The sequence below is a fragment of the Capricornis sumatraensis genome, unplaced genomic scaffold (genome assembly GCF_032405125.1).
Source record: "Capricornis sumatraensis isolate serow.1 unplaced genomic scaffold, serow.2 scaffold3, whole genome shotgun sequence".
NCBI classification, from domain to species: domain Eukaryota; kingdom Metazoa; phylum Chordata; class Mammalia; order Artiodactyla; family Bovidae; genus Capricornis; species Capricornis sumatraensis.
The window spans coordinates 7,566,326-7,583,088 of NW_027184614.1; positions in this window are offsets into that span (position 1 = coordinate 7,566,326).

A 16,763-nucleotide genomic window follows, 5' to 3' on the forward strand; every position below is an offset into this window, starting at 1 on the left:
TGGGAGGGATTGGGGGCAGGAGGAGAAGGGGACAACAGAGAATGAGATGGCTGGATGGCATCACGGGCTTGATGGACGTGAGTCTAGGTGAACTCCGGGAGTTGGTGATGGACAGGGAGGCCTGGCGTGCTGTGACTCATGGGGTCACAAAGAGTCGGACATGACTGAGCAACTGTACTGAACTGAACTGGGACATGGGCTTTGAATTGACATCAGTCCCAAGAGACTCAAATCATCACTGCAATCAGTCAGCTAGTGGGGACTTTTGGAGACTAGGGGTCAGTACAGTTTTAGTTCAGTTACATCTCTAAGTAAGTCAAGTGGGTCCCTGAACCCATCCTGTAGTTATTCTCCCAGCTCCATAAGGAGTAATTGGCATGTGAATTATTAACAGCTGACAGAATCCCCAGTTAGCTCTCTGACCTGTTGGATGATGTCTGATAGGAAAGGCCACATGGAATCAATTAGAACTGCTTCTATCTCCAAAAAGTGTAAACAAAAAGTAGAACAGCACCCCCGAGGGATTGCAGAGATTAGTGCTACAATCAAGGTCTGTAAAGATGTGAGAGTGGTGATTATACCTGCATTCCCATTCAATTTGTCTATTTGGTGTGTGCAAAAGACAGATTAATTTTTGGAGAGTGACAGTGGATTATCATAAATTTAACCATGTGTGACTCCAATTACAGCTGCTGAATCAAGTGTAATTTCACTGCTTGAGCAAATTAACACACCTCTTGGCACCTGATATACAGATATTGAGCTAGTAAATTCTTTTTCTTTTTTTTTTTTCTCCTTAGAGATTGATAAGGACAACTAGAAGCAGTTTTCTTCTTTTTTAAAATTAATTTATTTTTAGTTGGAGGATAATTACCTTGCAATTTTGTGTTGGTTTCTGCCATACATCAACATGAATCAGCTGGCAAGGCCAAACTACTACCTCACTGTCCTACCTCAGAGTTATACCAATCCTCTAGCCCTACAATCATAGTTTAGTTCTCAGGGATCTTCACCACCTTTCCTTCCCATAAGGAATCACACTGGTCAATTACATTGATGACATTAAACTTATTAGACCTACTGTGTAAGAAGTAGCAACTACTCTGTAGACTTATTGGTAAGACATTTGTGTGTGTGAAAGGTTGAAAAATAAATCTGACAAAAATTAAGGGATCTTTTACTTCTAGGGGTTCAGTGGTGTGGGGCATGCTGAGATATCCTTTTTAAGGTAAAGGATGAGTTGTTACATCTGGCCCTCTTAAGAGCTCTAAAGGTATAATGCCTCATGAGCCTCTTTGGATTTTGGAGGTAACATTTTCTTCATTTGGGGGTGTTACTCCAGCCCATTTACCAGGGAATTTGAAAAACACTTCTCATCTTGAGTTGGGTCCAGGATAAAATAAGGCTCTGCAACAGATCTAGATGCTTCCACTTGGGCCATGTGATCCAAGAGATCTGATTGTGCTTAGTGTCAGTGGGGTATAGGGCTGCTATTTGGAGCCCCTATAGGTGAATTGTAGCATGGGCTCTTAGGAACTTAGAACCAAGCCCTGCCATCCTTCACAGATACTATCCTTTTGAGAAACAACTCTGGGACTGTTATTGGGTCTTTAGTAGAGACTGCAATGGAGAAGGCAATGGCAACCCACTGCAGTGATCTTGCCTGGAAAATCCTATGGACAGAGGGGGCCTGGTGGGCTGCAGTCCATGGGGTCGCTAGGAGTCAGACACGACTGATTGATTTCACTTTCACTTTCACCTTCATGCATTGGAGAAGGAAATGGCAACCCACTCTAGTGTTCTTGCCTGGAGAACCCCAGGGATGGAGGAGCCTGGTCGGCTGCCATCTATGGAGTCACACAGAGTCGGACACAACTGAAGCGACTTAGCAGCAGCAGCAGCAGAGACTGAAAACCAAGCGTTGACCAAGTTACCATGTGACCTGAGATGCCCATTATGAACTGGATATTATCTGACCCAACAAGCTACAAAGTTGAATGAGCACATCAGTGGCCCAAAATCTAATAGAAGTGGTTTAAACATGAGTAGAACTGAGCAGGCCCTGAAGGCACAAGTAAGTTACATGAAGAAATGGCCCAAATGTTGAGGGTTCCCCTTCTTGCTACTCTGCCTTCTCTCAGCCTGCACCTGTTGGCCTCATGGGGAGCTCTACCAATCCACCCTTGTCATCACCCAAAGGGATCATGGACAAAGAGTGTCCATGGTGGCAGGAATGGAGGTGACACGTGCTCAATCACATGGACTTCCACTCACCCAGGCTGACCTGGCTACAGTCACTGCTGAGTGCCCAACCTGCCAGTTACAGAGACCAAGCCCCTGTACGGCACCATTCACTATGGTGATCATCTAGCTATCTTGTGGTAAGTTTATTACACTGGACTGCTTCTTTCATGAAGGAGCAGCACTTTTTTTTTTTTTTAAACTGCAAGAAAACTCTTACTCTGGATACAGATTTGCCATCCTTGCTTGCAATGCTTCTGCCAAAACTACTATTTGTAGTCTTATACTATGCCTTATCTACTGTTATGTATTCACATAGCGTATCTTCTGACTTAGGAACTTCGCCGTTGTTGAGTAGCTAAGTCATGTCCAGCTCTTTGCAACTCCATGGACTGCAGCATGCCAGCTCCTCTGTTCTCTGCTGTCTCTCGGAGTTGCTCAAATTCATGTCCATTGATGCTATCTAACCGTCTCATCCTCCGATGCCCCCTTCTCCGTTTGTCTTCAATCTTTCCCAGCATCAGGGTATTTTCCAGTGAGTTGGGTCTTCACATCAGGTGGCTTCAGTTTCAGCATCAGTCCTTCCAGTGACTATTCAGGGTTGATTTCCCTTAGGATTGACTGGTTTGATCTCCTCGCTATCCAAGGAACTCACAAGAGTCTTCTACAACACCACAATTCAAAAGAACCAGTTCTTCAGCACTCAGTCTTCTTTAGGGTCCAAAACTCACTTCTGTACATGACTACTGGAAAAACCATATCTTTCACTATACAGACTTTTTCAGCAAAGTGATTTCTCTGCTTTTCAATATGCTGTCTAGGTTTGTCATAGCTTTCTCTCAAGAAGCAAGTGTATTCTAATTTCATGGCTTCAATCACCACCCACAGTGATTTTGGAGCCTCCCAAAATAAAATTTGTCACTGCTTCCACATTTCCCCCTTATATTTGCCATGAATTGATGGGACTGTATGCCATGATCTTAGTTTTTTGAATGTTGAATTTTAAGCCAGTTTTTCACTCTCCTCTTTCACCCTCATCAAGAGTCTCTTTAGTTCCTCTTTGCTTTCTGCTATTAGAATAGTATCATCTACATATGTGAGGTTGTTGATATTTCTCCTGGCAACCTTAAATCCAGCTTGTGTTTCAAGCAGCCCAGAAATTTATGTGATGTACTCTACATGTAAATTAAATAAGCAGGATGACAATGAACAGCTTTGTTGTACTGCTTTCCCAGTTTTGAGCCAGTCCATTGTTTCATGTTCAGTTCTAATTGTTGCTTCTTGACCCACATACAGGTTTCTCAGGAGTCCGGTACTCCCATCTCTTTTAAGATTTTTCCACAGTTTGTTGCGATCCATACAATCAAAGGCTTTAATGTAGTTAGTGAAGCAGAAGTAGATGTTTTTCTGGAATTATCTTCATTCCTCCCTGATCAAACAAATGTTGGCAGTTTGATGTCTGGTTCCTCTGCCTTTTCTAAACCCAGCTTGTACTGTACATCTGGAAGTTCTCAGTTCATGTACTACTAAAGCTTAGCTTGAAGGATTTTGAGCATAACTTTGCTAGCATGTGATATGAGCACAATTGTACAGTAGCTTGAACATTCTTTGGCAATGCTCTTCTTTGGGAATGTAATAAAAACTAACTTTTTTCCAGTCCTGTGGCCCCTGCTGAGTTTTCCAAATTTGCTGACATATTGAGTCAGCACATTAACAGCACAATTGTTTAGGATTTTAAATAGCTCATCTGAAATTTCATTATCTCCACTAGATTTGTTTGTAGTGATGCTTTCTAAGACCCACTTGACTTCACACTCCAGGATATATGTCTCTAGGTGTATGACCACACCATCGTGATTATCCAGGTCATTAAGACCTTTTTTTGTATAACTTTTCAGTGTGTTCTTGCAATCTCTTCTTAATCTCTTCTGCTTCTGTGAGGTCTTTGCTCTTTCTGTCCTTTATCATGCCCTTCCTTATAGGAATTTTTCCCTTGATATCTTCAGTTCCCTTGAGGAGATCCTTCATCTTTTCCATTCTATTGTTTTTCTCCATTTTTTTTTTCTTTTTTTGCATTGTTCATTTACAAAGACTTTCTTATCTCTCCTTGCTCTTCTCTGGAACTCTGCATTCAGTTGGGCATATATTTTCCTTTCTCCCTTGCATTTTGCTTTTCTTCTTTCCTCAGTTATTTGTAAGGCCTCCTCAGACAACCATTTTATCTTCTTGCATATTTTTTTTCCTTTGAGATCAAGAAACTTACTTCATAGCAAATGTACTGGGCATATCTTTATGGAACTCACTGATCTTACCTTGCCTTTGTCATTCTCACAGCAATTGGCTTGATAGAATAGTTGGAATGGCTTTTTTTGTGTGTATGAGTATAGTTGATTTACAATGTTGTATTCATTTCCAGTACATAGCAAAGTGAGTCAGTTATACATATACATATATCCACTCTCTTTAAATTCTCTTCCAAGTATGCCATTAAACAGTAGATTTCCCTGTGCTAAAGCAGAGACATTACTTTGCTAACAAATGTCCATCTAGTAAAAGCTATGATTTTTCTACTAGTCATGTATGGATGTGAGAGTTGGACTATAAAGAAAGCTGAGTGCAGAAGAATTGGTGCTTTTGAACCAGGGTGTTGGAGAAGACTCTTGAGAATCCTTTGGACTGCAAGAAGATCCAACCAGTCTACCCTAAAGGAAATCAGTCCTGAGTGTTCATTGGAAGGACTGATGCTGAAGTTGAAACTCCAATACTTTGGCTACCTTATGCAAAAAACTGACTCATTGGAAAAGACCCTGATGCTGGGAAAGATTGAAGGTGGGAGAAGAAGGGGACAACAGAGGATGAGATGGTTGGATGGCATCACCGACTCAGTGGACATGAGTTTGAGTAAATTCTCGAAGTTGGTGTAAGATAGGGAGGCTTGGGGTTCTGCAATCCATGGGGTGGCAAAGAGTTGGACAGGACTGAGCAACTGAACTGAAAAACTGAACTAATACAATAGGTCCTTTCTAGTTACTTGTTTTATATACAATAGTGTGTGTAAGTAAGTGTTAGCCCCTTCAGTCATGTCCGTCTCTTTGTGACCCCATGGACTGTAGCCCACCAGGCTCCTCTGTCCATGGAATTCTTCAGACAAGAATACTGGAGTGGGTTGCTGTTTCCTACTCCAGGAGATCTTCCTGACCCAAGAATCGAATCCAAGTCTCCTGCATTTCTGGCAGATTCTCTACCATCTGCACCACCTGGGAAGCCCAACAGTGTGTGTATGTTAATCTTAATCTCCTAATTTATCTCCTCCCATACTTTCCTCCTGTTAATCATGTTTGTTTTCTATATCTGTGACACTATTTGTTTTGTAAATAAGTTTGTTTGTACCATTTTTTTTAGATTCCACACATAAGCATCCTATGATGTTTGTCTTTCTCTGTCTACCATACTTCACTCAGTGGTCCATCCATATTGCTCCAAATGACATTATTTCATTACTTTTATTGCAGAATAATATTTCATGGTATATACATAAGATATATGTAGTATATATATATATACCACAACTTCATCTTGTGTAACCTTTTTAAGACTCTGTTACAATGCCAACTTTACAGCAATAACTTGCAGGCCTGAGACAACATTTTCTAGAAGGCCATTTTTTTCCTAAACCAGTGTCTGGTATATGGTGCTGTTTCTCCCATAGCCAGGATTCATTGGTTCAGGAAACTTGGGGTGGAAATGGGAGTAGCACCACTTACTGTTACTTATAGTGACCCACTGGCAAAATTCTGCTTCCTGTTCCCATGACCTTATACTCTGCTGGCCTAGAAGTCTTAGTTTCAGAGTAAAGAATACTTCCACCAGGAGACATAAAGTAAAGATTGCCACTTGGCTACTTGGGGATCTTCAGTTCTATAGGCAAATAAAGCAGTTAACTGTGCTGGCCGAGGTGACTGATCCTGATTAGCAAGGAGAAATTGGACAACTACTTCACAAGGAGGTGAGGAACAACATGTCTGGAATATAAGAGACACCTGAGGTCATCTCTTAGTATTATACCCTATGGTTAATTTCAGTAGAAAACTATGACAATCTAATCCAGGCAGGACTACTAATAGCCCAGAAGCTTCAGGAATGAAGGACTGAGTCACCCTGTCAGGTAAATAACCATGTCCAGCTGAGAGACTTGTTGAAGACAAAGGGAATACAGAATAGATAGTGTGAGAAAGTACATACCAGCTATGATATCACCAGTTATAAAAATGATGTAATTGTCATGAATATTTTCTCCTTATTTTAGCATGAATAAAGATCATCTCCTTTCTAACGGGAGGAAGACCAACACCATCAATTAATTCTGGCTGATTAAAACATGAGGAAGCAGAACTAGCATGTAGAAAAGTGTATTAATCTGACTGTGACATTCTTAGGAGGAGCTGGGCCTGGCGGAAAGGGCCGATGTCTTGAGCTCCTGTGCCTGGATCAGTGGATGAACATGCCCTTTAATCAACAACTAGGAGTCCCTTGGCAAAGCCATGCATCCATGACCTGCTGTAGGTGATTGTGACCAGGATTGTCTGATTCCTGAAAGGAAAGATCTGACAGTTGCTAAAGTCCTTGGGTTTCCAATGCACTTCTGTTGCCTTTGTTTCTGTCTGAATGAAATTGGAATCGTCTGCCCATGTACCAACACCAGCTGGGTGCCCTTTGTCTTAAAGTAGTGGAAAATGGTACCTAGAGCCAGGCCTAGTATTGCCAGGCTTGCCCACCATGGATGGCCCATTATCACCACTCAACAGCATTTTGATTTCTTGGTTTGTCAGTGAAAAGTAAAGTCAAGGCACTACTCCCCTTCTTTACCCTACCCATTCCTGTCCCTCAGTATCCAGTGAGATGGCAAATTCTCCTAACTTTAAGTGGAAAACTATCTTTAGCTGAGAAGTGGTTATTAAATATTCACTAGAGCTCTAGCTGTTCTGAAAAGAAAGGTATCATATGTGGTGGTTAATCTTATGTGTCAACTTGACTAGGTCCTTGTGTATCCACTGTGTGGAGACCATGCCTCAAACCACAGTGCTCCTTTCATGTTACATATCTGGCTGAAAATGAGACTATCTTCTGCACTGTGTCAATGAAGATTCGTCTGCTAAGCATCTGTGCTGCTGGAGAGACTAGTTGGAACACATGGCCAGGAATAGCTGAAGGATACTGCCACAGGGAAAACAGGCCTATGAGCTGAATGACCCTGGATGTGGGAATGAAATTCTCATCCATAGAGGAGCCACGGAAGCCTGAAAGCATACCACACAAGATAGTGGAGTAGAAGGAAGTGTGCTTCAAAATTACAACTTGCTGCTGAACAACCATCAACAGGAGAGTGTTGGATCCCACCTAAAAAGATACACCACTTCCAAGGGCAAAGGAGAAGCCCCAGTAAGATGGTAGGAGGGGCAAAATCGCATTTATAATCAAACCCCACACCTGCCAGAGATGCTTAGAGGGCTCAAACAAACCTTGTGCACATAAGGACCCAGAGACCCCACAAAGACTAAGCCAGGACTGTTTGAGTGTCTCCTCAGGTGGTATGGGTCAGCAGTGGCCTGCTGCAGGGGCAGGCACTCTGGGTGCAGTAGACCTGGGTATGGCATAAGTCCTCTTGGAGGAGGTCATCATTAACCTCACCTAGAGCCACCAGAACTTACGCAGCACTGGGGAAACAGACTCTTGGAGGGCACATAAAAAACCTGTGCTCAACAGGACCCAGGAGAAAGGAGAAGTGGCCCCACAAGAGAGGGACCCAGACTTGCCCATGAGTGTCCAGGAGTCTCTGGCAGAAGCGTGGACTGGTGGTGGCCTGCTGCAGAGTTAGGGGCACTGAGTGCAGCAGTGCATGCATGGGAACTTTTGAAGGAGGTCTTCATTACCTCCATCATAGTTAGGCCTCAGATCAAACAACAGGGAGGGAACACAGCCCCAGTGATCAACAGAAAATTGGATTAAAGATTTACTGAACATGGCTCCACCCCTCAGAACAAAATTCAGTTTCCCCAACAGTCAATCTCTCCCATCAGGAAGCTTGCATAAGCCTCTAATCCTTATCCATAAGAGGGCAGACAGAATGAAAACAACAATCACAGAAAACTAAACAAATTGATCACATGGGCAGGAGAACTGTCTAACCCAGTGAAACTATGAGCCATGCCATGTATGGCTACCTAGGATAGATGAGCCATAGTGGAGAGTTCTGACAAAACGTGGTCCACTGGAGAAGGGAATGGCAAACCACTTCTGTATGCTTGCCTTGAGAACCCCATGAACAGTATGAAAAAGGCAAAAGATAGGACACTGAAAGATGAATTCACCAAGTCGATAGGAGCCCAATATGCAACTGGAGATCAGTGGAAAAACAACTCCAGAAAGAATGAAGAGTTGGAGCCAAAATAAAAGCAACACCCAGTTGTGAATGTGACTAGTGATGAAAGTAAACTCTGATGCTGCGAAGAGCCATATTGCATAGGAACCTGGAATGTTAGCTCCGTGAATCAGGACAAATTCAGTTCAGTTCAGTTCAGTCACTCAGTCGTGTCTGACTCTTTGTGACCCCATGAATCGCAGCATGCCAGGCCTCCCTGTCCATCACCAACTCCTGGAGTACACACAAACCCATGTGCATCAAGTCGGTGATACCATCCAGGCATCTCATCCTCTGTCGTCCCCTTCTCCTCCTGCCCCCAATTCCTCCCAGCATCAAGGTCTTTTCCAATGAGTCAACTCGTCACATGAGGTGGCCAAAGTATTGCCGTTTCAGCCTCAGCATCAGTTATTCCAATGAGCACCCGGGACTGGTCTCCTTTAGGATGGACTGGTTGGATCTCCTTGCAGGGCAAGGGACTCTCAAGAGTCTTCTCCAACACTACAGTTCAAAAGCATCAATTCTTCGGTGCTCAGCTTTCTTCACAGTGCAACTCTCACATCCATACATGATCACTGGAAAAAGCATAGCTTTGACTAGACGGACTTTGTTGTCAAAGTAATACCTGTGCTTTATAACATGCTATCTTGGTTGGTCATAACTTTCCTTCTAAGGAGTAAGCGTCTTTTAATTTCATAGTTTCAGTCACCATCTGCAGTGATTTTGGAACTCCCCAAAATAAAGTCTGACACTGTTTCCAGTTTCCCCACCTATTTGCCATGAAGTGATGGGACCAGATGCCATGATCTTCGTTTTCTGAATGTTGAGCTTTAAGGCAACTTTTTCACTCTCCTCTTTCCCTTTCATCAAGAGGCTTTTTAGTTCCTCTTCACTTTCTGCTATAAGGGTGCTGTCAAGACAAATTGGAAGTGGTCAAACAGGATATGGCAAGAGTTAAAATTGACATATTAGGAATTTCTGATATAAAATGGACTGGAATGGGTGAATTTAACTCAGATGACCATTATATTTACTACTGTGGGCAAGAATCCCCTAGAAGAAATGGAGTTAGCCATCATAGTCAACAAAAGATCTGAAATGCAGTACTACGATGCAATATCAAAAACAACAGAGTAATCTCTGTTCGTTTCCATGGCAAACCATTCAATATCACAGTAACCTAAGTCTATGCCCCGGCCAGTAAGCTGAAGAAGCTTAAATTGAATGGTTCTATGAAGACACACAAGACCTTCTAGAACTAGCACCCAAAATGCATGTCTTATTCATTATGGGGGACTGGAATGCAAAAGGAGGAAGTCAAGAGATACCTTGAGTAACAGGCAAATTTGGTCTTGGAGTACAAAACAAAGCAGGGCAAAGGCTAACAGAGTTTTGCAAAGAGAAACACACTGGTCATAGAAAACACCCTCTTCCAACAACACGAGAGAAGACTCTACACATGGACATCGCCAGATGGTCAACACCAAAATCAGATTGATTAGATTCTTTGACACCAAAGGTGGAGAAGCTCTATACAGTCAGCAAAAGCAAGATGGGGAGCTGACTGTGGCTCAGATCATGAGCTCCTTATTGCCAAATTCAGACTTAAATTGAAGAAAGTAGGGAAAACCACTGGACCATTCAGGTATGACCTAAATCAAATCTCTTATGATTATACAGTGGAAGTGACAAATAGATTCAAGGGATTAGATATGATAAAAAGAGTGCCTGAAGAACTATGGACAGAGCTTGGTGACATTGTATAGGACAGAGTGATCAACACCATCCTGCAGAAAAATGAATACAAAAAGGCAAAAATGGTTGTCTGAGGAGGCATTACAATGCACTGAGAAAAGAAGAGAACTGGAAGGCAAAGGGGGGAAGGAAAGATATACCCATCTAAATGCAGAGTTACAAAGAATATCAAAGAGAGATAAGAAAGCATAACTCAATGAGCAATGCAAAGAAGTAAAGGAGAACAGTAAAATGGGGAAGACTAGAGATTGCTTCAAGAAAATTAGAGATACCAAGGGAATATTTCGTGCAAAGATGGGCACAATACAGGAATGAAATGGTACAGACCTAACAAAAGTAGAAGATATTAAGAAGAGGTGGCAAGAACACACAGAAGAACTATACAAAAAAGATCTTCATGACCCAGATAACCACGATGGTGTGATCACCCACCTAGAGCCAGACATCCTGGAATGCAAAGTCAAGTGGGCCTTAGGAAGCATCACAACGAACAAAGCTAGTGGAGGTGATGGAATTTTAGCTGAGCTATTTCAAATCCTAAAAGATGATGCTGTAAAAGTGCTGCACTTAATATGCCAGCAACTTTGCAAAACTCAGCAGTGGCCACGGGACTGGAAAAGGTCAGTTTTCACTGCAATCCCAAAGAAAGCCAGTGCCAAATAATGTTCAAACTACTGCACAACTGCACTCATCTCACATGCCATCAAAGTAACACTCCAAATTCTTTAAGCTGGGCTTCAACAGTTCATGAAACATGAACTTCCAGATATTCAAGCTGCATTTAGAAGAGACAGAGGAATCAGAGATCAAATTGCCAACATCCATTGGCTCACTAAAAAAGCAGGAGAGTTCCAGAAAAACATCGACTTCTGCTTTATTGATTACGCCAAAGCCTTTGACTGTTTGGATCACAAAAACTGTGGAAAATTCTTAAAGAGATAGGAATACCAGACCACCTTACATGTCTCCTAAGAAATATGTATGCAGATCATGAAACAACAGTGAGAACTGGACATGGAAAAACAAACTGGTTCCAAATTAGGAAAGGAATACGTCGAGGCTGTATATTGTCACCCTGCTTATTTAACTTATATGCAGAGTATATCATGCAAAATGCAGGGCTGGATGAACCACAAGCTGGAATCAAGAGTTTCAAGAGAAATATCAATAACCTCAGATATGCAGATGATACCACCCTTACGGCAGAAAGTAAAAAACTAAAGAGCCTCTTGATGAAAGTGAAAGAGGAGGGTGAAAAAGTTGGCTTAACGCTCAACATTCAGAAAACTAAGATCATGGCATCTGGTCCCATCACATGGCAAATAGATCTGAAACAATGGAAATAGTGAAATGGAAATAGTGAGAGATTTTATTTTTCTGGGCTCCAAAATTCCTACAGATGGGGACTGCAGCCATAAAATTAAAGACATTTGCTCCTTGGAAGGAAAGCTATGGCCACTTGGACAGCATATTAAGAACATAGACTACTTTGCCGAAGTAGTCTAAGGTCCATCTAGTCAAAGCTATGGTTTTTCCAGTAGTCATGTATATATGTGAGAGTTGGACCATAAAGAAAGCTGAGCACCAAGGAATTGATGCTTTGAACTGTGGCGTTGGAGAAGACTTTTAGTCCCTTGGACTGCAATGAAACCCAACCAGTCAATCCTAAAGGAAATCTGTCATAAATATTCATCATTGGAAGGAGTGATTTTGAAGCTGAATCTCCAATATTTTGGCCACTTGATGTGAAGAACTAACTCATTGGAAAAGACTGATGCTGGGAAATATTGAAGGCAGGAGAAGGAGATGACAGGATAAGATGATTGGATGGCATTGCTGACTCAATTAACATGAGTTTGAGGTAGCTCTGGGAGTTGGTGATGGACTGGGAAGCCTGTGTTCTGCAGTCCATTGGGGTCTCAAAGTGTTGGACACGACTGAGTGACTGAACTGAACTGAACTGATTAGGTCCAGGGTGCCTAGACATTTAGTCAAACATTATTCTAGATGTTTGTGAGAGATTTTTTGGATAAGATTTACATTTAGATTGTCAGACTGAGTAAGGCAGAACACTCTGCCTAATGTGACTGGGCTTCAATCAATTAATTGAAGATTTGATTTGAAGAAAAGGGCTGGCCCTCCCTGTAGCAGGGGACGATTCTCTCTGCCTGAGTGTCTTTGAACTGGGATACTGGCTTTTTTATTGCCTTTGGACACAGACTGAAATTTTGGCTCTTTCTGAGTCTCCAACATGCCAACTCACTGTAAATCTTGGGACTTGCCAGACTGTGTAATCAGGCATATAAACATGTCCTATTGATTCTGTTTTTCAGGAGGACCCTGAACCGTACACTCTTGTTACACAAAAAACATTTTTTTAATGATTAGTTAGCAGTTATTTTATGAGCTGCTTTCATAATACCAGCATTTTTCTATTCGTGGAGCTCTTGACTCCTTCATTCTCTTCCTAACTCAGCATTAGAGAAGTCCTCTTATATATAATTCCGATTGTGGCATCTATTGCTCAAAGCCTCCCAATGCTCCCATTTCACAGTGGAAACCAAAGTCCATTTTGTCATTACAAGGCTCTATAAAGCCTTTTTGCAACCTGGTCTGTTGTCTCTCCTGCCTCACTTTCTCCGATGTTCTTGACCTCCTGCTTCACCATGTTCTAGCCTCTCAGACTCGTCTATTGGCCCTTAAACTGGTTGGACATCCTTCCACCTCAGCACCTTCATTCATCTTTTCTCTACTTAGAGTGATCTTCCTTAAATTTTCATGGTTTACTTCCTACTTCTTTGTTTTTATCTTTTTACTCATGTATCTCCTGCCTAGGAAAGTGTTCCTTGCTGTTCTATCTAAAAATCACAGAAAACTTATGACTTCCCTGCTTTGTCTTCTTATCATTTACCACTATCAGATATGTCTTCATTTATCTTGTTTAAGATCTAGCTCTCCTAGATACACTTTCTTCTCAAATGCACATAGAACATTCTCCAGGATAGGTCATATCTTGGGTCACAAATCAAGCCTCAGTTCAGTTCATTTCAGTCACTCAGTCGTGTTAAACACTTTGGGACCCTATGAACTGCAACATGCCAGGCCTCCCTGTCCATCACCAACTCCCAGAGTTCACTCAACTCACATCCATTGAGTCGGTGATGCCATCGAGCCATCTCATCCTCTGTTGTCCCCTCCTCCTCCTGCCCTCAATCCCTCCCAGCATCAGAGTCTTTTCCAATGAGTCAACTCTTTGCATGAGGTGTCCAAAGTACTGGAGTTTCAGCTTCAGCATCATTCCTTCCAAAGAACACCCAGGACTGATCTCTTTTAGAATGGACTGGTTGGATCTCCTTGCAGGGCAAGGGACTCGCAAGAGTCTTCTCCAACACTACAGTTCAAAAGCATCAATTCTTCGGTGCTCAGCTTTCTTCACAGTCCAACTCTCTCATCCATATATGACCACTGGAAAAACCATAGTCTTGACCAAATGGACCTTTGTTGGCAAAGTAATGTCTCTGCTTTTGAATATGCTATCTAGGTTGGTCAAAACTTCCCTTCCAAGGAGTAAGCGTCTTTTAATTTCATGGCTGCAATCACCATCTGCAGTGATTTTTGAGCCCCCAAAAATAAAGTCTGACACTGTTTCCACTGTTTCCCCATCTGCATCCCATGAACTGAGGGGACCAGATGCCATGATCTTCATTTTCTGAATGTTGAGCTTTAAGCCAACTTTTTCACTCTCCTCTTTAGCTTTCATCAAGAGGCTTTTTAGTTCCTCTTCACTTTCTGCCATAAGTGTGGTGCCATCTGCATATCTGAGGTTATTGATATTTCTCCCAGCAATCTGGATTCCAGCTTGCTTCTTCCAGTCCAGCGTTTCTCATGATGTACTCTCCATAGAATTTAAATAAGCAGGGTGACAACATACAGCCTTGACATACTCCTTTTCCTATTTGGAACCAGTCTGTTGTTCCATGTCCAGTTCTAACTGTTGCTTCCTGTCCTGCATATAGGTTTCTCAAGAGGCTGGTCAGGTGGTCTGGTATTCTCATCTCTTTCAGAATTTTCCACAGTTTGTTGTGATCCACACTGTCAAAGGTAAGAATAACCCAAGTAAGATGGTAAGTGTTGTGAGAGGGCATCAGAAGGCAGACACTCTGTAACCATAATCACAGAAAACTAGTCAATCTGATCACATGGACCACAGCTTGATCTAACTCAATGAAACTAAGCCATGCCCTGTGGGGCCATCTAAGCCAGGCGGGTCATGATGGAGAACTCTGGCAGAATGTGGTCCACTGGAGAAAGGAATGGCTAACCACTTTAGTATTCTTGCCTTGAGAACCCCATGAACAGTATGAAAAGGCAAAATGATAGGATACTGAAAGAAGAACTCCCCAGGTCAGTAGGTGCCTAATATGCTACTGGAGATCAGTGGAGAAATAACTCCAGAAAGAATGAAAGGATGGAGCCAAAGCAAAAACAATACCCAGTTGTGGATGTGACTCATGATAGAAGCAAGGTCATATGCTGTAAAGAGCAATATTGCATAGGAACCTGGAATGTTAGGTCCATGAATCAAGGCAAATTGGAAGGGGTCAAACAGGAGATGGCAAGAGTGAATGTCAACATTCTAGGAATCAGCGAACTAAAATGGACTAGAATGGGTGAATTTAATTCAGATGACCATTATATCTACTACTGTGGGCAGGAATCCCTTAGAAGAAATGGAGTAGCTATCATGATCAACGAAAGAGTCTGAAATGCAGTACTTGGATGCAATCTCAAAAACGACAGAGTGATCTCTGTTCGTTTCCAAGGCAAACCATTCAGTATCACAGTAATCCAAGTCTATGCCCCAACCAGTAACACTGAACAAGCTGAAGTTGAACAGTTCTATGAAGACCTACAAGACCTTTTAGAACTAACACCCCCAAAAGATGTCCTTTTCATTTTAGGGGACTGGAATGCAAAAATAGGAAGTCAAGAAACACCTGGAGTAACAGGCAAATTTGACCTTGGAATACGGAATGAAGCAGGGCAAAGGCTAATAGAATTTTACCAAGAGAACGCACTGGGTATAGCAAACACCCTCTTCCAACAACACAAGAGAAGACTCTACACATGGACATTACCAGATGGTCAACACTGAAATCAGATTGATTATATTCCTTGGAGCCAAAAGTGGAGAAGCTCTATACAGTCCACAAAAACAAGACTGGGAGCTGAGTGTGGCTCAGATCATGAACTCATTATTGGAAAATTGAGACGTAAATTGAATAAAGTAGGGAAAACCACTAGGCCATTCAGGTATGACCTAAATCAAATCCCTTTTGATATACAGTGGAAGTGAGAAATAGATTTAAGGGACTAGATCTGATAGAGTGCCTGGTGAGCTATGGATGGAAGTTAATGACATTATACAGGAGACAGAGATCAAGACCATCCCCATGAAAAAGAAATGCAAAAAAAAAAAAAGCAAGCCTCAGTAAGATTAAGAAAATTTGAACTCATGTCAAGCATCTTGTCCAACTACATGCTACTGGATTTGAAATCAATTACAGGGGAAGAAAAACACTAAAAACACAAACACATAAAGGGTAAACAGTATGTTACTAGACAGCCAATGGATCACTGAGGAAATCAAAGAGGAAATGTTGAAACATCTAGAGACAAATGACAATGAAAACATGATGATCCAAAAACTTTAGGAAGCAGTTCAAAGAGGGAAGTTTATAGCAATTAAATCTTAACTCAGGACACAAGAAAAATATCAAATTAATAACCTACACTTGCACCCAAAACAACTAAGAGATAAAGGAACAAACAAAACCCAAACTTACTGGAAGGAAAGAAATCACAAAAATCAGAGAAGAAATAAATGAAATAGAGATGAAGAAAACTTAAGCAAAAATCAATGAAACTAAAAGCTGTTTCTTTGAGAAGATAAACAAAATAGGTAAGCTTTTAATAAAACCCACCAAGAAAAAACAGGAAGAAGGCTCAAATCTATAAAATTAGAAATGAAAAGGAAGTTATAATGAACATCACAAAAATACAAAGGATGATAAGAAGCTATTTCTATGTGCCAATAAAATGGACAATTTAGAAGAAATGTACAAATTCTTACAAAGCTACAACCTTCCAGGACTTAAACAGGAAAAAATAGAACAATATGAAGAGAACATTCACAAGTACTGAAATTGAGCCAATGATTAAAAAGCTTCCAATAGACAGAAGTCCAGAACCAGAGGACTTCACAGGTGAATTCTATCAAACATTTAGAGAGGAGCTATCACCTATCCTTCTGAAACTCTTCCAAAAATTGCATAAATAGGAACACTCC